Below are 22,710 nucleotides of genomic sequence, written 5' to 3' on the forward strand. Positions count from 1 at the left end.
TTTCAGGCGACCAAGATCCGACGAAAATCATTCTTGTTCGATGAACCCGGTAAAACCCTATATCTACATTCGATTTTTCAGTAAATCAATACGTGTTAATAAAGATCTGTAACTTATGTTATTTTTTTTGGCCAAGCTAGGCTTTAGGTCACACTCCGGTGAGAACTCCAGTAGGTTCCGGCAACCTACGATTTGGTAGAATGGTAGATGAAAATTGAAGATTTGGAGCCTAGCCTTTAGATACAACAATAATGCGAAAAGCAAAGAACAGTATGTATATATGTAATATTGGGTTTTAAACTCTTTATTTTCTTGAGTTTGGTAGATGAGTTTATGAGATTGTTTGTTTACATTATGAAGAACATTGAAAGGTCATGAAGGCCGCTACATAGGTAAAGGCGTCGTATAGGTTAGGGCAACAACTGGCAACGGCATACCGGGAAGACAAACAGACGCAGACGCTGCATCATCTTCTTCAACGGTAATTAATTGATTCCGGTCATCTTCTTTATATGGAGATTCGAGATTGCAACAGGTTAGAGAAACTCAGAAACAGTCGAACAAACTAATTGTTTTATTGTGATATCCCACTAGGTTTATATGTAATCCGTCGCGAAAGAGAATATTGTTTTAATTGGTAAGACTTTCTTCACTGGACCTTTTGTTTCATGTTGATATATTAATAACTATATTTTTTTCTGATAATGCTTGCTTTCTGAAGGTGATGTGGGCTAGGAACTGCGAAAGGACTGGTTTATCTCCACGAGTACTGTAAGATCATTTTGTTTGTCTGCTGGCTGTCGAATACCCAACCTCCGGGTGACGTTGGCTGGATCTTCGCTGACGTTGAGAGCTCCTGTCCTTGCTTACTACAAAAGAATAAACCGTTAGCCTCGCCACGGGGGACCCCGGGAGGGGGATCCGTAACCAAGCTCCGGCGTGAGAATAAGTAAACTTGCCGGATGAGGAAAGGAGTGTTTTCCGATGAAGATATTCACCGGAGAATTCCTATCTTGGTGTGAATCTAATTAATGTGTTATGTGTAGTAAATACAAGGAATGTTGGTCGGAGTTAATGAGAGGGAATAAATGAGAGTAGTAAATGAGAAGTTGGCCAAAGATTATACCTGCCTTTGCCTTATCCTTTCTCTCCCTTATATAATGGCATGCCCCTATCTCAAAGAGAAATGTCCCTCATGTTATCTAACGGTAACTGTGATACCTTGGGAAGGTCAGACACGTGTCTGACCCCCAACGGTGCAATGCCTTTCTTCATTAATGCATAGCCGGATAAGTACGATGATGGTGACCGGATGCTTCTCTTATCAGGCATTTAATGAGCCTGTTATCTCTTAGCTGTTTTCCCGCTCACACGAAGAAGGAACCTTGGTAAGCAAGGGTAATTTACTTAGTGGGTATTTGAGTGGTTGGGCTTCCTAAAGAGAAAGGCCCAAAGCGGGTAAAGTGGGCTTCCCCACTGGCCCGTCGTCAAGTCATCTTTAGTCCCTGGTTCTGAGACCCGAGGCTCATGATCCGGGGCTGAATCACAACCGCCTAAGAGAGACGGTTTCTTTTTTGGTGGGCCCACTCTTGATCAGTTGCAGTTTTGCTAATCATGGCATCGCCGATTCTGCTGGGGCGGGAATTAATTCCCTTGTAGCAAGTGCCTTCTTTTTGAATTTTGAAGAGACCGCTGATGTGACAGTTACTTGCATGTCAGCGGTCACCCCTTTTAAATATCCCCCCTTTTCATTTCATCCGTCTTCACATCTAAATCCCCCATCTTCCTTTCTTTTCTCTGTACTCACTTTCCCCATTCACCATTTCTTCACACCATGAGTCGTGGTGGCCGGTCGTCGATAAGGTCCGTTTTAATGGCGAAGGACCTGAAGTCTTTTATCGAGGCGTATAACATACCGGATCGGTTTTCCCCTTCTTTGCCTGGCCCCAACGAATCGGCGGAATGCACGCCGGATAGGATACCCATTTATACTCTTGCCTTCTCTTCTTGTGGGGTCCGATACCCTCTTTCTGCCTTCAAGATTTTCTTGCTTCGTCATTTTGGTGTGCATTTCTCACAAATTCACCCCTTGGGGTTCATGAGGGTAGTTCATTTTGAACTGTCCTGTGCCGCTATCTCGGGGGAACCCTCTGTCCCTCTGTTCTGTATGTTTTACCGGCTGATTTCTGATGGTGACTGGTTCACCTTTGCTAAATGTCAAAACAGTGTTTCGAGGCCTTGCTACAACTCCAAAGGACTGGAAGTGTAGGTTCATATTTGTTTCTGCGGCTATGTTACCAGAGTCCCCTGTGCCAAAGGATCTTGACGCCGTTATTGAGGATGTTGTCCCTACCCTTTCTGCAAGCGAGACTGTCCAGTGGAAAAGAATGTGTGATAATCCAACAAGGGCTTTTACTTTCTCTGAGGGGATGCTTGCTATGGGTGGTTTGAGCCCTTCCTACCCAGTTCGTCCAAGAGCCTTCTTTGGCAAGAAAGGTACTTTTTTGTTCCGGGTTTGTTTCTTATAATCATTTCCTTTTTTCTTTTATGCTTTTGGGGACCCGTAGTCATCTTTGGTGCCTTGTGCAGAGATAACTTTGTGGCGGCTTCTTCAAGGTGATTCTAAGGATGTGAAATATGTGGTTGATGACGAGGTTGATCCCCGGTTGAATGCGGAGGCACAGGTTGTGGGGGGATCCGTCCAGGCAGGAGGTTCTGTTGCCCTGGGTGGATCTGAGGAGGATCCTTCTGGTGGGGAGGAAAGTTCTCCCGACCTTCCTCCTGTTCATCCCTCCGGTCAGAGCGACGATGAAGAAGTGGAGATACAGCTGGTTCGTAAGAGGAAGTCTGTCAGTCCTCATCCGGCTCCTGCACCTCGCAACATTCGCCAGAGGCTTCGGAGTGCTAGTGGTCAGAAACTTCCTCCTTCTTCCAAGGCTGCCTCTGACCTTCCTCCTGCCGGGGTCAAAGGTTCCTTGTCCAAGCATTTAAAGTCCTCAAGCTTGGTGAGTGCTCCGTTACTGGTAAGTTACCCCTCATCTTCTTCTTTCTTTCTGTGTTATTTCTGATTGTCCTTTTTCCTTTCTTCTTAGGGGAGCTCCCGGGAGCCTATAGAAATTCCAACAGGTCATTCTCCTTCCCGTATCCGGGACAAAGCCTCTGAGGTGGGGGTAGCTCGCTTTTCCTCGGCCTATGAACTTTCTCCTTTACATGCTACTGGGACTAGCAAACCTACTTTTCAGGAAGGCCTTGCTTGTCGATCTCCCCTTGCCCCTTTGTTTGCTGATGCCCTCCCTTGCACTTATGCTCCCAAATGGAAGGTAACTAGTTCTTCCGTCATAGGGACTCCTGAAGCTGCCCGGGACTTTCTGAGTCATGCTGTCCCTCCCTCACATAAATTTGTAAATTCTGCCTTGAGGGATGATCTCTTTGAAGATCAATATAGCATGTCTTTATGTGAAAGCTTCTTTAGGGGTGCTGGGATGCTGCAAAGGATTGATGATTTAAGGAAAGCAAACGAGGGACTCAAGGCTGAGCTTAAAGCTTCCCAGTTGGTTGTTGCCGGGCTTAGAGGCCAGGTGGTTGATGCTGAGAGGAGGTTACAGGAGGAGAAGGTGCATAGTCTTCTCCTTCCCCCCCTTTTTTATATATACATACAGCCGTATTCACTGATCCTTTGTCTAGGGAGCTTGGGCTATGCTTGAGAGGAAGGAGCGGGCTTGGGAGCAGGAGATGGCGTCGTTGATCGTGGAGAGGGAGGGGCTTGCTGCTGAGCTGAAGCATGTGAAGGAAGTTGGCTCCGTTTCCCAGGAGCAGCTTAACACTATGTATGCAGATTATGGGATAACTTCAGATGATAATCAACGGTTGGCGGGGGAGAAGCACTGGTTGATTACTGAAGGTTTTGGGGCTTTCCTTACTGCTGTTGCTCAATCAGAAGACTTTAAAAGCGGTCTGGAGGAGGTTTATAGGGCCTATAGGGATGTTGGCTATCAGGCGGGATTGAAGGACGGTTATGCTTATTCTGCCCAAGGCCTGGGCAGAAAAGAGACTCCTCTTTATAATTCCAAAGCGAAGAAGAGGTTGTCCAAGCTGAACGAGGAGTTTGGGCGTAAAACCCCGGCCGTCCTTGCCAAGATCCTTGAGCATCCCTTGATTTTAATTGATGAACTGAAGGCCCTGTTCTCCTCCACTGGTCCTTCGTCTCCGCCGTCCCTTTCCGGGGGTGATCCCCAGTGAATTCTGAACACTTGACAAACTTCGATATGGTTGTAATAACTCTAACTTACTTTGGGATACTTGTATGTTTTGCTTGACTTTGTTTTGGATGGTCCTTTGTGTTGGGGACCACCTTGACCGCTAATCGTATGGCCTATGGTTATGTATAGCTCCTCCTTTGCTTGTTGCCTGTTCCTTGTCTTGTTTGTTTTGTTTTGCAGGGGCTTTTATCGGAGGCTAGCTTGGTGATTCCCTGGAGACTTTCAAGCTGCTTTAGTGAGGAGCTATATCTTCACTTTGTCTCGTTGTGTTTGTAATTTTGTATATTGTTTAGTTTTTGCCCAAGTTATTGGGGCTTCTTTTTGTATGTATATTTTGTATTAAATAAAGCAGGTTCCCCTTCGTAGTTTTCTATATACGAGTGTGTTTGCATTATTTGTTTTTTATTGTTTGCTTCGTTAAACTGTGATTGTCTGTTCGAGGCCAATCGGTGGACAAGTTTATAATGCGGTATTATGTTTTTTGACTTGCTTTTGTCCGTCTTAGGTTAGCTAGACCTTTATTAGCCCCACGGCCGGGCTTTGGGCATGTCTTGAATGCCTCATACACGTGTGTTCGCTTGTTCTAGTTTTAGATTTAAAGGGTGTTCATAGGCACGTCTGCCCAGGTATGGTTACCCATAGTTTTCAAAATGGGACGTTTTCGTCCGTCTTTCATTTAATCTTCGGGGGATTTATACTTCCCTTCATAGACTGTTTACAAAAAGGTTTACTTTCTGGGGGAAAAATCCCCGTACACATAGTTTTCCTACAACAAAAGTGGCTCTTGGCCGTTTTCCCCTGGGGGTATGCCCCTTACATGTAATACTTCCTGAGCTGCATGAGGTTCCAGGTCCTGGGGACCTCTTTTCCTTCTAATGTCTCCAACTTGCATGTTCCCTTCCCGTTTGCCCATGTGACTCTGTATGGGCCTTCCCAGTTGGGGCCCAATTTTCCGGTGTTTTCCTGCAGACTAGCCTCATTGGCTCTAAGAACCAGGTCCCCTGGGACGAGGTTGAGCTTCTTCATCCGGGTGTTGTAGTAACTTGCCAGGAGTTTTTTGTAGTGAGCTTCCTTTACCGCTGCTATCTCTCTTCTTTCTTCCAATAAGTTCAGGTTTGTCCTTAGATCCTGCTCGTTCTCCTCATCCCTCAGCTTCATCTAGGCAGTTTGGGATCCGATCTCTGCAGGGATCATGGCCTCTGTCCCGTAGGTAAGGCTGAATGGGGTCTCCCCATTGCAACTTTTGGGGGTGGTTCGGTATGCCCATAACACAAATGGAAGTTCTTCCAGCCAACCCTTCTGTTTCCTCCCAAGCCTGCCCTTCATTCCTTTGATTATGCTTTGGTTGGCTCTTTCTACCAACCCGTTACTCTGGGCATGGGTAACAGAGGTGAACACTTGTTGAATCCTCATCTGTTCGCACCATGGCTTGAAGGGTCTTCCGGCGAATTGCACCCCGTTGTCACTTACCAGTTCCTTCGGGACCCCATATCTGCACATGATGTTATCCAGCACGAACCGTCTCATCTGATCTCCAGTGATCTTTGCCAGGGGTTTCGCTTCGATCCACTTAGTGAAATAATCAATGGCCACCACCACGTATTTGACCCCTCCTGGGCCTTCCGGAAAAGGCCCGATTATGTCAATGGCCCATTTCTGGAATGGCCAAGATGTTGAGACCGGGACCATAGGGTGTTTGTGCTGATGGGTCATTGGTGCGTGTACTTGGCAGTTATCACACTTCTTGATCTATTCAGATGCCGTCTCGAACATTCGCGGCCAGTAGAACCCTGCGTTCATTGCCCTTCTCACAACCGTTCTTGGTCCTGAGTGCATTCCACAGATCCCCTCGTGCATTTCCCTGACGACATATTCGGCCTCTTCCATATCTATGCACTTTAGGGACGGACCCAGGTACGACCTTCGGTATAGCTCCCCTCCAATCAGTTCATATTGTAGAGCTTTGACTCTTATCTTTCTGGCCGCCCATTCCCCCTCGGGTAAAGTCCCATCCAGGAGGAATTTAATGATTGGGGTCATCCATAAGCTCATGATCTTGGTTTTACTTCACTGTCGAGAAACGAAAGAAGACTTCCATCTCCAAGTTTAATTCGATTGTGGCCACTTCCGTTATGTCAAGGGATGGGGATGTCAGGACCTCTACTTTGACCTCCTTCGCGAGGTGGTCGAATGCTACTGAAGCTAACTTGCTGAGTGCATCAGACTTCCGGTTCCTCACTCGAGGGATATATTCCAGTTTGAAGGTTCCGAATGCCTTAGCTGTCTCCTTAACTTTCGCCACATACCGAGCCATGATGCTATCCTTGGCTTCATATTCCCCCTGGTACTGTTTTACTACCAACTGTGAATCGGTACTAGCCTCCACGTGTTTTGCCTTCATCTTTTGTGCCAACCTCATCCCTGCTAAGAGGGCTTCATACTCGGCGGTATTGTTGGTGTTTTCGAAGTCCAACCTTATGGCATATGTCAGCTCAACCCCCTCGGGGCTTACTAATGTGATGCCTGCACCATTCCCCTCTTCACTAGATGCTCCATCAGTGAACAACTTCCAGACAGCCTCGTCTTCCCTTTTCTTTTTTCTTCCTCCAAAGCTTCCCACTTTAGTAGTTCCCTTTCTTCGTCCTCGGGGACTTCTGCTAGGAAGTCAGCCAGTATTTGTCCCTTCATGGCTGTCCTGGGCTTGAACTCCAGAGAATGTTCTCCCAATTCTACGGCCCATTTAGCCAGTCGTCCTGACTGTTCCGGTTTTCTAAGCACTTTCTGGAGGGGTTGATCAGTTACTAGGGTGACCTTATGCCCTTGGAAGTACCTTCTGAGTCTCCGAGATGCAAAAACCAGGGCCAACGCAAGTTTCTCTAAAGGCATATACCGTTCCTCGGGCCCCTTAAGTGTTCTACTGATGAAATATATGGGAATCTGTTTCCCCTCCCGTTCCACCATCATGACCGCGCTTATGGTCGTCTTAGAGGCAGATAGGTAAAGGAGCAGTGGGTCTCCGGGCACCGGGGTGGCTAACGTCGGGAGCTTGCAGATGTAGGTTTTCATTTCTTGAAAGGCGGCTTCGGCCTCGGTGGTCCAGTTGAATTTGCTGGTCTGGAGGCAGTCTTTTAACACTTTCATGAAAGGGAGTGTTTTGTTAGCTACTTTTGATAAGAAGCGATTTAGTGCAATCAGCCTTCCGTTTAACTGCTGGATGTCCTTCAGGGACCTGGGAGAGCGCATTTCAGCCACAGCCTGGGTCTTTTCTGGGTTTGCTTTTATCCCTCCTTTAGTTACCACCACCCCCAGGAAATTTCCTTCCTCTACCCCGAAACAGCACTTCCCGGGGTTCAGCTTCATGTTTACATCCTGCATTGTGTTGAGAGTTTCAGCTATGCCGTCTATCATGGCTGCTTCTGTCAGACTCTTGATGACAATGTCGTCAACATACACTTCTAAATTCCTTCCCCTTTGTTCCCTAAACAAGGTGTTCATAAACCTTTGGTATGTCGCCCCCGCGTTTTTGAGACCAAAGGGCATCTTGGTATAGCAAAATGTCCCCTCATCGGTGATGAAAGCAGTCTTTTCTTCATCTTCTATTGACATCTGTATTTGGTGGTATCCCTTATAGGCATCTAGGAAGCACTTCAGCGGGTACTGGGAAAGGGAGTCCACCTGGGTGTCAATCTCCGGGAGGGGGTAGCAGTCCTTGGGGCATGCTTTGTTTAGGTCTTGGAAATCGATGCACATCCTCCACCCCCCATCTTTTTTCTGAACCATGACTGGGTTGGCAACCCAGGATGGGTATTTGACTTCCCTGACTATCCCCGCCCTGAGCAGTTTGCGGGTCTCTTCACAAGCAGCCCTTATTTTGTTTGGTCCCATGCTCCGCTTCTTTTGTTTCACTGGTTTCGCCCATGTGAAGGTGTTGAGCCGGTGCTCTGTCAGGCTTCTGGGAATTCCTGTCATGTCACCGTGTTGGAATGCAAACACGTCTAAGTTATGGAGGAGCAACTCCTTCAGGGCACTCTTGCACTTGTCACTTAGGTGGCTCCCCACCCTGACTGTCTGCTCTGGGAACTTATCGCAGAGGACCCATTCTTCCACCTTCTTCCCTGGGGTTTTCCCGGGTTCCTCCCCTTTGGATACTGAAGAGACCACTTCGTAGGCTGACTTAACCCATGCAAGGCCTTTTGGTGTTTGGAATACCAAAGCCCCGTGAGGAGTAGACGCTTGTGCTTATAGATCCCCAATCCCAGGTCTTCCCAAAATCGCGTTGTACTTGGAGGGTGCCCTGACTACAGTGAAGGTTAAATTGATCGTCCGGACCCTGTCCCCTACACCAACTGTGAATGGGAGCCTGATCTTTCCCAGGGGGTGTGACACGCTGTTGTTGAATCCCACCAATGGGATAGAGTCTTCCTCCAGTCTATCTCTTATATCTCTGTCAAATCTGAGGAAGCAATGTTCGTATATCACCTTGACGCCTGACCCTCCATCCACATGTATTCTAGACACTTTGTGTCCAGCTATCACAGCTGAGATATTCAGCGGAAGTCGTTGTACTTCGCTTTCTTCTAAGTACGGCATAAGGATGGGAGTTTTCATGCAATTCGGAGAGCCTAGGATCCAGGCTTTAACACTTCGGGTAACATCAAATTCATTTCTCCTCCTTATCATATCAACATCTGCCCTCCCAGGCTCTCTTGCATCTCTTCCCTTACGATCCCCTCCCCCTTCCTTGATCTCCTTGACCAGATGGGCCAGTCTTCCCGTTTTCACCGCAGCCTCTATTTCCCTCTTGAGGTACATGCAATCATCGGTTTTGTGCCCAAAGCCCTTATGAAACTCACAGTATTCGTTCGGCTGTGCTTTAGGTCCTGGCTTTATGGGGGGTGGCCTTGGGAAAGAATTCTTCACCCTCTCCGTCGCCAGTATCTCACTTGGAGTTTTGACGAGAGGGGTGAAGCTGTCGGAGTAGGGGGGGGCTCTCCCTCGGGGTCTGTAGGGGGAGTCTTGCTGTTGGGGTGACTCTTCGGGGTGTGGTGTCCGTTTCCTTAGCCTTGCTGACCGTATCCTTTCCCCGGACGAAAGCCCTGACCCTGTCCATAAGATTGTCGAAGGAAGGTGGGAACTCCTCTCCGAGCTTTTCACACAGATGTGCATGCTTCAGCCCATTTATGAAACTACTGATTTTCATGACCTCCGGGACATCCTTGATGATCATGCTTCTTTGACAAACCTTTCCATGTACTGGTCTATCATTGTCCCTCTGCCTGATGTGGAGGATTTCGTTGGGATTTTTGACCACCTTCCTTTGCTGGCCAAAATTCCTAAGGAATTTTTCACTTAACTCTTCATAGCTGTCTATGCTCCCCGGAGGGAGACTATCAAACCACAGCCGGGCTCCTTCCGTTAAGGTTTGTACAAACATGTGGCACCATACTGGCATGGACCACCTTCCCAGCTGCCCCGCCCCTCGGAAGGCATGCAGATGATCTTCCGGATCTCTCGTTCCGTGGTAGCGATCGAAGCCTGGGGGCAGCTTTGTCTTGGGAGGCATGGGTGCCTCTGATATTCTCCTTGTGAACTTTGAGACCTCGGCCAAGTCTCGTGGCAGGTATAGTTGGTCCAAACCAACGTTACCTGAGTCGTCTTTCTCCTTTTCTTTGTGTTTTTGCCCGGTGATCAAGTCCTCTCTCTCCTCGGAAGACATCTGCCTCAGGGAGGTCATGAATGTTTCCAGCTGGTCCCCATTGCTGCTCTTATTCTGGGGGTTCGTTCCTTCTTGATTAGAGGGTGTGTCAAAAGAGAGTCTGGCACTGAGGCTGTCCAACTTTTCTTGTCTCTTCAAGTCGTCAAGATACTTGGTTATCTTCTCCCTGTGCATGGCCACAAAGCCATGAGTGACATGCTCCGTTTCTTCCAGGTTTTCTACCAGATTCTCGTTACCCTCTTCGTGGGTAATATCCTCCACAGTGACCTTATCCAAATCATTTTGTGTCGTCTGGGTGACACGCGAACTATGTGGGGTTGCCATGCTGTTTTCGGAAGGGTCAGTTGCTCTCTGAACGTCGAATGTTAATGTGGGAACACCGGTCAGGCTAGGGTCCCACGGATGGCGCCAATGTCGAATACCCAACCTCCGGGTGACGTTGGCTGGATCTTCGCTGACGTTGAGAGCTCCTGTCCTTGCTTGCTACAAAAGAATAAACCGTTAGCCTCGCCACGGGGGACCCCGGGAGGGGGATCCGTGACCAAGCTCCGGCGTGAGAATAAGTAAACTTGCCGGATGAGGAAAGGAGTGTTTTCCGATGAAGATATTCACCGGAGAATTCCTATCTTGGTGTGAATCTAATTAATGTGTTATGTGTAGTAAATACGAGGAATGTTGGTCGGAGTTAATGAGAGGGAATAAATGAGAGTAGTAAATGAGAAGTTGGCCGGAGATTATACCTGCCTTTGCCTTATCCTTTCTCTCCCTTATATAATGGCATGCCCCTATCTCAAAGAGAAATGTCCCTCATGTTATCTAACGGTAACTGTGATACCTTGGGAAGGTCAGACACGTGTCTGACCCCCAACGGTGCGATGCCTTTCTTCATTAATGCATAGCCGGATAAGTACGATGATGGTGACCGGATGCTTCTCTTATCAGGCATTTAATGAGCCTGTTATCTCTTAGCTGTTTTCCCGCTCACACGAAGAAGGAACCTTGGTAAGCAAGGGTAATTTACTTAGTGGGTATTTGAGTGGTTGGGCTTCCTAAAGAGAAAGGCCCAAAGCGGGTAAAGTGGGCTTCCCCACTGGCCCGTCGTCACTGGCCACTATAAGATCATTCATTGGCGGTTCTTAATTGTAGCTTCATGTGAAAAAAGAAAAAGAGTACATTAAGTTAAATGGATGATGTTCTCGTAATGCATGTGAATTCCTTTGATTGTCATTTCATGTTTCTCGAATTGTCGCTTCGGTTATCACATTTTGTAGTTTGTTCAGTTCTATGTGTCGATATTATGATATAGGATCTAGCTTGTCAAGCTGATTTCATTTCTTGCGTAAATTTAAAATTTATTTTTTTGGTTCTATTTTGAGCAGTAAGAGAAGCTAGAAATGAAGGCAGGCGTGGTGGACATGGCGATCATGGGTTCGGGCGTGGTGGCTGTCTCGGTCACATTTTATGTTTGTGAATTTCTTAAACATGTTTCTGTACCTGAACTGTTACATTTTTTAATAGACAACAAGGTTCTCTGCTGCATCAGATGCTACACGGTTAAATCAGGCAACTTTTGGAATGGGTTTGGTTTGGGTGTGCTAAAACACTTTTTGGCAAAGAGCTTTAAGGCATCTGGAAGCATTGGGACGGTTTGGAACATATACTTCATATCTAATTACTAACGGTAGCAGCATTTTCTTCTCGAGGCCTGAATATAAAAGATTATAAATTTTCCGACGCAGATTATTTGAAACTTGAAGCACCAGATTCTTTGAACTGGCCTTTTTGGTCTCCAAATGGAACCGATGACCCTAATTATGAAGGTAAACATGTAATTTGTTTAAAAAAAACTCATAAACATGGTATATTAAGGTATGCTAATGTTTAACCACTTGTTTTTAATCTGTTAGAAAAGATAATATAATAATATAATGTTAGTTGAACAAGTGGACTGCACCTTATCTTATCTAGATATGCAAGTGGCCACGAAATTCTGGTTCGTGCTGTGTTCGGGTTCAGCCGCGAACATGACCCCTTTAACATGTGCATTTGCTAATTCTATTTTAATTTTTGTACATCATGACACGAATGCTCTAATGTGTGATAGTGGATTGAATTCAACAAAAAATGTGATTTATCACTTTCAAGCCCGTTTCACTATTCCTAAACCCCTTAAACCAGGCACACACCAGGATGAAACCTTTATTGGGTAAGGAAGAGAAGTCACAAGTAGCTGTTGTTTGCAACTTTAGTCTTTACTAACTTAGGGATGATGCTACTCACTTGATCTTGTTGCAACTGGAGTAATTTTTCATGAAAGGGTATGCTAGCATAAAAAAACTTAAAAACAATGTTATAGGTGACATGATTATCCAAAAGCTGTACTAATTTGGATTCTGGTCTGGGAGTTTTAAGCCACTTAATTATTCTCTAAGTGGGGGTATTTTGGCCTTTGAGGTTATGTTGCTTTGTTTAAATTTTTTTACATAATTATATTTTACTTTTTTTGTCACTTTCCAGATATGGATCTTTGAGGTTTTCCAATACCCTAGGAAGTTTGGTATCAACATAACGTGGAAGCGTACTTTTCAAAAAAAAAAAAAAAACATAACGTGGAAGCGTGCACTAGCATTTGTCGTGGGTGCCACAATGGTATGTAGTATGTAAGTATGTACATTAGTTTTTCTTATTTTTTCGGTTAGTTTGTTAGTATCACACAGTTAAGTTTTCAGCCCGGATTTGAGCCACTGTCAGTGTTGACACCAACTCTAGTGTGTGCCACTGATTGGTGGCGGGCTAGCTTTCATTTTTTGGGCAACTATGATAATGATTCTTCAACATGTAGGCTACGGAATACTAGGGATGATATCTTGGGAGAAGTCCTTTTGAGTCTATTTGAATTTCTGCAGGGGCAACACTTTGGTTTCAGTAGTTTGTTAAAAGGTGATTCAATTCTATAGTTAATAATGGTTGCTAAATGCTAAATTTTGATGAGCTATGTTTTATCTTTTGACAAAAATGCAAATTTTGTGAAAAGTGGAAACTATACATGTCTCACTTTTAGTTATAATTTTTTTTTACAAATATTGGTATTGCTCTATTTTTTATGTACTAAACTAAGTTATACTATCACGTAAAGATGCATTGAATATTGATGTCACATAAAGTTCTACCAAGTTATAAACATCACTCGAGAAACTAATCTTAATTATTGTCATTATTTATTATTAATCCACAATGTATTGGTTATTGTATTATATATGTTGACATTTAGTTATCGATGTTGTGATTGTCATTCATAACCTAACATAAAGCGGAACAATTTATAATCTAATAGACGAGTATAATGATGTAAATTATCGACTCCGTCGCAACGCGCGAGTTTCCCACTATATATATATACACATGTATTTTCTTTGGGCCTAGCCCACATCATTGTGTTATTGGGCTTAAACCAAGTATTTATGTCATTGGGCCTAGCCCATGCCTTTAAGTTATTGGGCCTAGCCCATATTCTTATTGTATTTGGGCCTAGCCCAAATTCTTTATTATAAATGGGCTTTTTCATAAGTGTTTATTGTAATGGGACATGCCCATGTATTTAGGAGATTGGGCCTAGCCCAATATTTATTATTTAAGCCCAAGTTTTGTGTTCTTGAATTTTTTGTAACCTTTACTAAGTATAGATTACTTAATTAAACATTCTAGTAACTTGTATAATTATCCTTCGTGTCGTTTACATATTAAACTTTCCGGTTTTCATTGTCGTTAGTATATATAAATTACGTGTCCAGAAATATTTTATTTTTAGACTTGTCGTCGTAATCGGTTAATATGTAACTTTTGTGTCGAAGTTGTCCAAATGTCGTAGTAACTTCTCGTGGTGCCGACACTTCCGTTTCTTCGATGAAACATACATTGTTATTTTGTCGACACATATATGGTTATGAAAAGTGTCGTCCGATGTTCGTCGTCCGGTGTCTGCGTCTTGTTTTATGATATCTCATAAGTGTGTGTTTTAAGTGTTTGCGAAGGTTCGCGACTGTCGTCATACTTGGAAATGTTCGTGAAGTTTTTGGTTATGGTGTAAGTGTATATTCTTCATGTGTATTGTACATAATATTTTAGTATGTATTCCTAGCACTAATACATACACATATTATACAAATGTTATACACCAAATAAAGTATACAAACTATATAATTTTTACCACAATTATATAAACATACACCTATTATTTTTACCTATTTATTTAGTAAAAATATATGTGTGAGTTTATAAAAACTCTTGGGTGATTAGGGCTTAACCCTTTTCGTTAAAATTCCTTAATGATAATTAAGGTTACTAATCACGTTTAACCCTCTTAATCACCCCGCTAATCTTAATTTAATCGTGATTAGATTTTTAGAAAATTTCGCCATAGTTTCCCCTAAACTATGGTGTTTTCCCACGTTCAAAATGCGTTTAAAACAATTTTTCAATTTCCAATCATCATCAATTTACTAATCTCTTGAAAATACATTTTCAAGTAACAAATACTACAATTTACTTCCATACTTCATGAGCTTTTATACATTAAATTTCCTAAAAGTTTCAAGGCATTTATGTCTTAAAAAGTTAAGACTTTTTGAGTGTAATTTTTATAACCATTTTTTAGATCACTTGTTTTATTTAAAAACCAAGCTTATCTATATAACTATATATAAAGCAAATGTGGTGTACAAGCATGTAATTTTACATCGTGTCCAACACTTAAAGCGATATTTACAACCAATGAATACTTGTTTGTGAGGGTAAAATTGAAATGAGTGTAAAATTTTAAGACACTATAAGGGTATAACAGTAAATTACACCTACACCCTATACTCACACACTCAAAATCCTTTCCAGCCCTGCCCTCAAGAAACCCAATCGACATCCTCATATCCTATCCTGCTCCGCCCCCTCTTTCATATTCCTTTAAATGAATTCATAATGGAAACCCCTACATCTACCCCTTTCACATTCACTGCTTCATCAAGAGACAGAGAGAGATCGAGCAACCCACCATAGTTTCCTCTCTGGATCTTTGAATTCCTGGAATGGTCGCTCACGATTTCTTACTCTTTGTGTGGTTGCAATCTGTGGGAAAAAAGATACAGGTAGGTTTAATTTTTATTTTATGCTAAAATATTTCTCAGATTTATCATCAATTTCTAGGCTATCTTTGGTTGTTTCGTTGTAGATGAAGATGGAGCGAGGGAAATCAAATTCACTGGCAATAATACTGGAGAAGTTTGAATCTATTAATTCGTAATGGTAATTGAAAATTTGACTTATGAACAATTATGGAACTTCATTTGTTAAAACAAATTCATGAATTGGGTTATGTTATGATTTTTATATATCATGCTTGTATTTAAGTTTATGATGTTGCAACAGATTCATGAATTGGGTTATGTTGTGGAACGTCATGAGTATATGGGAAGCTTTTCTCGATTTCCTTGGAAGTTACATACTCCCAGACATTCGATTTATGCATCAATTGTGCTTCTATTTTGTTTTAATTTGGATGTCTGGCTGTATTGGGCTGATTGCTTCTTCTATTTTGCTTTTGATTGATTTTGGACAAGAGGCAGAAGAAGACCCTGAACAACTCTTAAGAAGAAGGTATGGTAACTCCGTTGGTTCTCTCATCTCTGTAGATGTTGTCAAGCTCGAGGGTTTGAGAACTCTTTGTGGCTCAAAATGGGTTGGATTGGGTTGACCCGCTATAAGTTTTTTCCCCATTCTATTTTATAACTAAGACGAAGCCATAAAGAGGCAAAAACTTAAAGTCGTGTCTGATTTAATGAACTGATTTGTAAAAATTGTAATTTCGGCAAAGGTGATGAATTGATTGGCGACAAATCAGATTCTGGTCAAGACTAGGGTTTCGACGAATACTTCGGTAAGGCTGTCAGTTGCATGGTTCTATTTTTGTTTACATTGGTAACGTCAAGGATGTTTGGCTTCTGTTTCAGTGCCTTGCAATTACTCTGGCTACGAGCTTGGGCGCAACAGAGGTGACAGAGACGTTATGGTCTTCCTATGGGATAATGATGGTGGCCTGATTAGAATAAGCTTTGTATTTACCCCTTATAATAATCTGATATGCTGATTAAAATAATTAAGAAAGCTTTATACATCAGAATAAGCTTTAAGCTTTGAGTAATTTTTGACCCTTTTGAACCATTAGACCTGCTATGACCACTTTCTCTTTCAGCTATTTTGCTTTAATTTTATCAGTTTGAGTTTGATCTGTTAGAAATAACCTAAAATAACCCATTAATTCGTGTATGTTTAAATGCAACCTTTAGAAATCACCATCCTTGCATATGGGACCATGTGTTTATGTAGGTATACAAAGGGATTGTGTGTGTATTATAAAGAATTTATCATGAATCCTGTCTTTTTTTTTTTTTTTTTTTTTTTTTTTGCAATTTTGCAAGTGATTGAAATTAGCAAGGGGAGCAAGGTAAAGTATGAACTTGACAAGAAAACATGACTAACAAGGTAAACATAAAAATGTTTATTAGTGTAGTGACTTAGATTCTATCTTTATTCTTGTTTTTTCTCAATTTCTTATTATTTGTTTTTACTTCAATACTTGGGGTGAAGATGTTTGCTGTTTATAATTATACTATGTGTTTTTTATGTCAAGTTATTGATGATAGATTGACTAGAGTTCCATTATCTCAAGTCTTTTTGCTCCTGATCTTGAGGAGTTTTGACTCCAAAAATCAAAATACATGGTTTTACCGATACGGTATTGTAATAGACCAAACCAATAACTAAACTCCTGGCGCGTTCTTTCCGTAGTGCGCGGGACAAATAAATAAAACATCATCATTTCTTTCTAGCATTTTTTGCTTCTTTTATTTAGTTATATATAATTTTCTGTTGGTACAATTTTGCAAGTTTGTTTATGTAAAACGAGCGATTATGGTCTATAATCTTATATTATACAACTACATAAACGTGTGTTGTGTCGACCAATATAACTATCTAGACAGAGGAGGCACATTTAGACCATGCATAATAGTTAGAATTTGGGTGTTTTTTGGTTGAAGAACGCCCCTCCATGCCGGACTTCCGCCCCTGTGGGCGTTTTTTTGGCCAAAATTGGGCTTGAGCTTTGTTAATTCCACGCCAGAGAAGAATTGGGTTGGCCAATGACAGTTATCTCCTTTTTGTTTGGCCAATAAATTTTTTTATGGTTTTTTTATTATATTTTATTACACCTCTTCTAACATAATGTCCACATCCCCACTACACCCATCTTAGAAAACGCCCCATAATGCCCCATTGCTGACTGGGCTGCCACATGGCACAAAACGCCCAAAGGTAGGGGCATTACCACTACACATGATATTAGCCAGGGCTGATCACGCCCCGTGGTGAGCTGGGCACAACCCCATGTTCAGCTTTCTTCTTGTTTTTGCTTTGGGAGATGCTGTCGAGGGGTCGAGCATGCCACGTTTCTTCCTTTTCTTTGTATTTATGTTGGTTTTGGTTGTATATTTGTTCCTTTTGTTCGTTTAAGCTTATTTGATCCTGTAAATTCAAAAAGAAGACAAAAACACACTTTTTCCAACATTAGTACTAAAAAAGGGTTAGTTTTATGCCTTATTTGATGTAATTTATGTGTTGCATTTTACACACATCAGTATCCCACTAGTTAGTTCTTAAACATCAAGTTTAGTCCGTTAAAGTCCTTAATCTTTCAAGTATTAAAACTTATATGTATAAAGCTCATGAAATAATGGTGATGATCTTTCTTGATTTAAACCTCTAGTTGTTTAAATCACATTTTTAGGCCTAATATAGCAAGATCATCAGTAATGTAGATTACTACACTAAACATACAATATGATCATCATAAACCATAAGTTAAACAACCTACTTTAACCAAAATCAACATGATCATACAACTTATTGAGCACTAATACACATAATAATCACATAATACTTCATATTTAGTAAGTTGTTAAGTTATGATTAGGGTTTTAAGTTAGATTTTTCTTGATTTTCAAGATGATCAACAAGTACTTTCATAATCTATACTTAATAACAAGCTTAAAAATGGTAAGAAAGTGGCTTAAAACTTTGCACAAGCTTAGATTGAAGATTAGGAAGAGATTAAGCTCCAAACAAAGCTCTAATGATGCTCCATGTCATAATAATGCTTAGATGGTCGTAAGAAGGCTTGATTAGGGTGAAAATGTGGTGATTTTGAAGTGAAAATGAAGATGTTCTTGTGGTTTTCTTTGGCCAAAATTGGAGGAGAAGGAAAGAAGGATTTTGGTTGCAAATGTTGTATGGGTAAATGATAGGATACAATGATGGTGGTGATGGTTAAAATCTTTAGATCTTTCAAAGTTTTCAACAAATTCTGCAACCATACTTATTCACCATGATTTTTCATCATGTAGGTTGTTGAGGGCCCCACCTTGACCGAATTGGGGGGGGGGGGGTATAGGTTTATATTTGTTTTTTTTTTTATAAAAGTTATATAAAATGTAAGTTGTAAAGTTTATAAAAGTGTTTAAGGGTTTAGGGGGTTTAATGAATACTTGTGCCATTAACGTTACGACAATGTTTCTAACGCCAAAATGTGGCTTACTAGTTCACTAGGATGTTAGTTTAGGTGTTAGAGTGGTAAAAATACCGCTTACTAGCTCGTCGGCGCAAAAATGGTGAAGTTGTGGTCGTTGCGACGTTGTACCGGAAACTTGTGTTTCGAATATCCAATTGATATTCCCAAGTTTATTTGAGCTGTATTATATTATTTACAAGTCCTACGAACATTAAAATGCTGGATTTCAGTGTCACGGACATTTTATTTTGTTATAATTTGGCACGAAACGGAGAAAGTGTAGTTATGGGCGTATACGGGAAAGTTAAGATGTTTTAGTGTTTAATGTCCCTAATTAGGGATTTTTACTTGTATATCATCTATAAAGTGCATTCGTGCCCTTCGTCGCTCGTTCAGACAGTTTTCGGAACTTGCTGGCATGAATAGTGTGTTCAGGTAAATAGTATTTTCAGCATTTTGCCAACGTATTAGGACATAGTTTGCAGTTTTCTTGCGACGTGGTGATTATATTAATATGGGTTAACATATTTACCCATGTCCTATGATTGCTAGACTTTTCACGACCTAATCATGCAATAATTAAATCGTAATGAGCGAAGTTAAATGTTAAATCAAGCGTTTAAATTGTACGGAATTACCATTATTTTTGCCGGTTGTCACATTCTCCCCCTATTAAAAGAATTTCGTCCCGAAATTCAAGTCCTGTTACCGATTGCAAGGGAGGCTTGAAACAAATGTGGGTACTTGGACTTGATGGTCTTCACATCCCTACGTATACTCGGGATCATGACGCGAGTTCTAACGAACTTTAACTAGTTTTATACGACTCATCCGTGTCTTGTGGACCTTCCAGTCCGTAACCTCAACAGGTTCTTCGGTAAATTGGAGTTTGTCGTTAATGTGTATCTTATCCGCTGGGATGACAACCGTTTCTTGAGTAGGATTTTCCTTGAGATTAAACACGTGGAACGTGTCGTGTACACTACTTAGCCCGTCTGGTAGTTTTAACTGTAAGCTACGGTTCCAATCCTTTCCAAGATTTCGAAAGACCCAATATACCGTGGATTCAACTGTCCACATTTACCATATCTTACCACGCCCTTCCCAGGCGAGGCTTTCAACAATACCATGTCTCTGACCTCGAAAGCTAATGGTTTGGGTCGCTTGTCAGTGTAGGTTTCTTGTCTATCGTGAGCCGCCTTGATACGATCTCGTATTTGAAAGATCTTGTCCATAGTCTCCTGGACTAATTCCGGACCAATGAGATGTTTATCCCCGGTCTCCGCCCAACATAGCGAGGACCGACACTTTCGTCCACACAGAGCTTCAAATGGGGCGGCCTGAATGCTAGTGTGATAACTGTTATTGTATGTGTAACGCCCAGCGTCCCTAAACTTTAGACACTTGGCAAAGAACAGTCCCTGAACTTCTAATTAGTTGTCAATTTTGGTCCCTGTAGTTTTATGGAGTTGATGTTTTGACACTTTTGGTGTGAATCTTGTTGATACTTGATGCTTGACACTATGATGCTTGATTCTTTATGCTTGATTCTTGACACTTAAACTATGAGACTTGATACTTAATCTAGATACTTGACTCTTGATACTTAATCTAGACACTTGATTCTTGATACTATGGAAACTAGATTCTTTATGATTCTTGATACTTGATACATGGACTCTTGATTCTTGATGCTTGAGAAACTATGATTCTTGACTCTTGAAACTTATTGGGTGCTTGACTCCTTAGACTCATGAAACTTGATTCTTGGTTGAACGAGAGACTGGAGCCTTGTCACTGGCAGAATCTATGAAACTTTGAGACTTTAGTGTTTATGATGTAATCTAATTATAAGATACTTTTACCCAAACCATATGCAACGCAACGCTAAATATAACTTGCAAAACAAATCAAAATCGGGAACGCGGAAAAGATGGATTGGCCAGAGTACGCGAAAATTTCCATATGATGTCATTCTAAGCAAGATCTAGCTCAGATCGAAGATGATTCATGCGTTTTTACACTAAACCTAACCTAAATCTAAGATAAATCTAGAATTTTCTTATAAAACTTGAGTATCTTCGTCTTTTTCTCAAACTTTCACCATTAATCGGTGGAACCCGGGTCTAAACGGATTGTGGACTGAATGAATAGTCTAAAGTCGGCTTAGATCTGAGTTATTACCAGAAAAGACAAGCATGGGACGGATTTTGACATAAACTTGTTGCGAACGGACGACTGATCGGACAAGGGTGATTCCCACCCAATCAGAACGGCTGTGTGCTAAGGAGTTACTGTTGTCATAGTACATGTTGTGCCGTCACCGTTAAACTAGAAACTTAGAGATTTTACAAAATGGCAAATAAGAACAAGGATCGCCCGATCGAGCGGCAATCCGATCGGACAGCCGACCGATTGGACAACTACCCGATCGAGTGACACAACCTTGAAACTTGGAAACTTGGGAAGCCTTGATCGAGTGGCAACCCGATCGGACGGCTAGCAACCATCCGATCAGAGTAAACCATCACACTAATCAACTCATGACACTTGGATCGAGTGACCACCCGATCAGACAGCCATCCGATCGGGCAGCCACCTGTCCCCCCTACTCTATAGCCACCCGATCGACTGGCAATCCGATCAGACAGCTGTCCGATCGGACAGCCATCCGATCCAATGACTGACTTGACACTTTGCGTAATCTCGTTATTCTGCTAAACTCCTATCCTATTATAATCTAATCAGGCTAATTCTAAAAAGAACTCCCTTTGATCCAATAGCAGTTTACATTGTTAAGCAATCACTGTGAGTATACTCGATCCCCTTTTTACTTTAAACTTTTGGGGTGTAACATGTATTCTATGAAACTTAAACTTGAATCTTTGAAACTTATACTCTATCCTATGTGAACATGAAACTTGTGATTCTTGATTCTTGACTCTTTGTGCTATGTGACGTTTAATCCAGAGTGTGTAGTTCCGCCTTAACAATAGTAGCGCTATAGGAGTAATGCACATCCCCATTAGTCTTTGGGGTATTGTTAGGAGGAGACATATAACCTCCCGCTAAACTTTGGGAAAGGCACCTAACGCATTGGAAACTTGGGCTATCACTGTGTGGACTGCGACACTAGCACGACTGAAACTATTTTATTGTTTACACTGTGGATATGAGTTGTTTAAACCTATTATTCTATTATCAAACTTGTATACTCGCCAATACCTTTGTATTGATATTTTAGTACATGTTGCAGGCTGATAGGATGCTTGGGATGCATGGAATTCAGCTAGGAGATGCTTAGAAACATCACCTAGTTAACATTTGAACAATGATTGTTATGCTTTTGTACTGGATTTGTTTTGGTTGGTACTCTTTAGATATTTGCAATGAAATCAATCTAATTCTATATTGAAACATATAGTGTTGTGGAATTTCTCATGAGCAATCTGAACGCTTAGTGCTCGCACCCGATGTTTCCGCCATCGGTTGGGGTGTGACAGATTGGTATCAGAGCCATAACTATAGGGAATTAGGATAAGTAGGAATACTTGCCCTATTCTATAGTTCTAGGAATCTAGACTCTTATTTGTTGTTTAAGACTTATGTATTCTATCATATCTGCTTCCTAGCAGCACTTGTTTCTGTTAAACTTACACGCCTTTCCTAAGGCTAACATAATATACACTTGTTACTTTAAAAACACTGTTTACCGGTGTTTAGCACGAGATTTGCCTTCAAGACAGGAGTGACATCCAAACCTTGATGGAAAATCTTCATATTATTCTAGTGAGTCTTATCTGCGGATGAGTACCAACGCTATTAGGGTACGATGTTGTCAAGTTAGAGGTGAAACTCAGATCTTGATGACTAGTCCCACTCCTTGGTTTTCATGTCTCGCTAGAGTCTCGAAATTCCAATCAATTAGGAACGTGGAATGACTAAAAGGACGAATATCGTAGGCCTAACATCGATGACGTATTGGTCCAAGTAAGTCAAGACACTTTACCTCGATTCAAAAGGGGTTCGAATCACTTTGGTTAGTCTCCGTTCCTCTACCCGGGACAATCCTATATTTTATGAATCTATCTCGCTTTTATGTTATCTCGATTTTATGCATA

The 22,710-nt window shown here is 41.9% G+C and overlaps 3 long non-coding RNA genes across 4 annotated transcripts in view; all 3 read left to right on the forward strand.

Annotated features, from left to right (window-relative positions):
• LOC110915303 overlaps positions 1-22,710 on the forward strand; it is a 116,592-nt gene that overhangs the window by 200 nt on the left and 93,682 nt on the right. The gene's annotated exons all lie outside the window — the stretch shown is intronic.
• Positions 116-12,578, forward strand: LOC118488467. The gene is made up of 5 exons (XR_004884913.1): positions 116-481; positions 595-637; positions 722-771; positions 11,355-11,795; positions 12,493-12,578. It is a non-coding gene; the product is annotated as an uncharacterized LOC118488467 (long non-coding RNA).
• On the forward strand, positions 12,642-16,139 carry LOC118488468. Its single transcript, XR_004884914.1, has 3 exons — positions 12,642-15,113; positions 15,197-15,270; positions 15,394-16,139. It is a non-coding gene; the product is annotated as an uncharacterized LOC118488468 (long non-coding RNA).

Source organism: Helianthus annuus, chromosome 16 (genome assembly GCF_002127325.2).
Source record: "Helianthus annuus cultivar XRQ/B chromosome 16, HanXRQr2.0-SUNRISE, whole genome shotgun sequence".
NCBI lineage: Eukaryota > Viridiplantae > Streptophyta > Magnoliopsida > Asterales > Asteraceae > Helianthus > Helianthus annuus.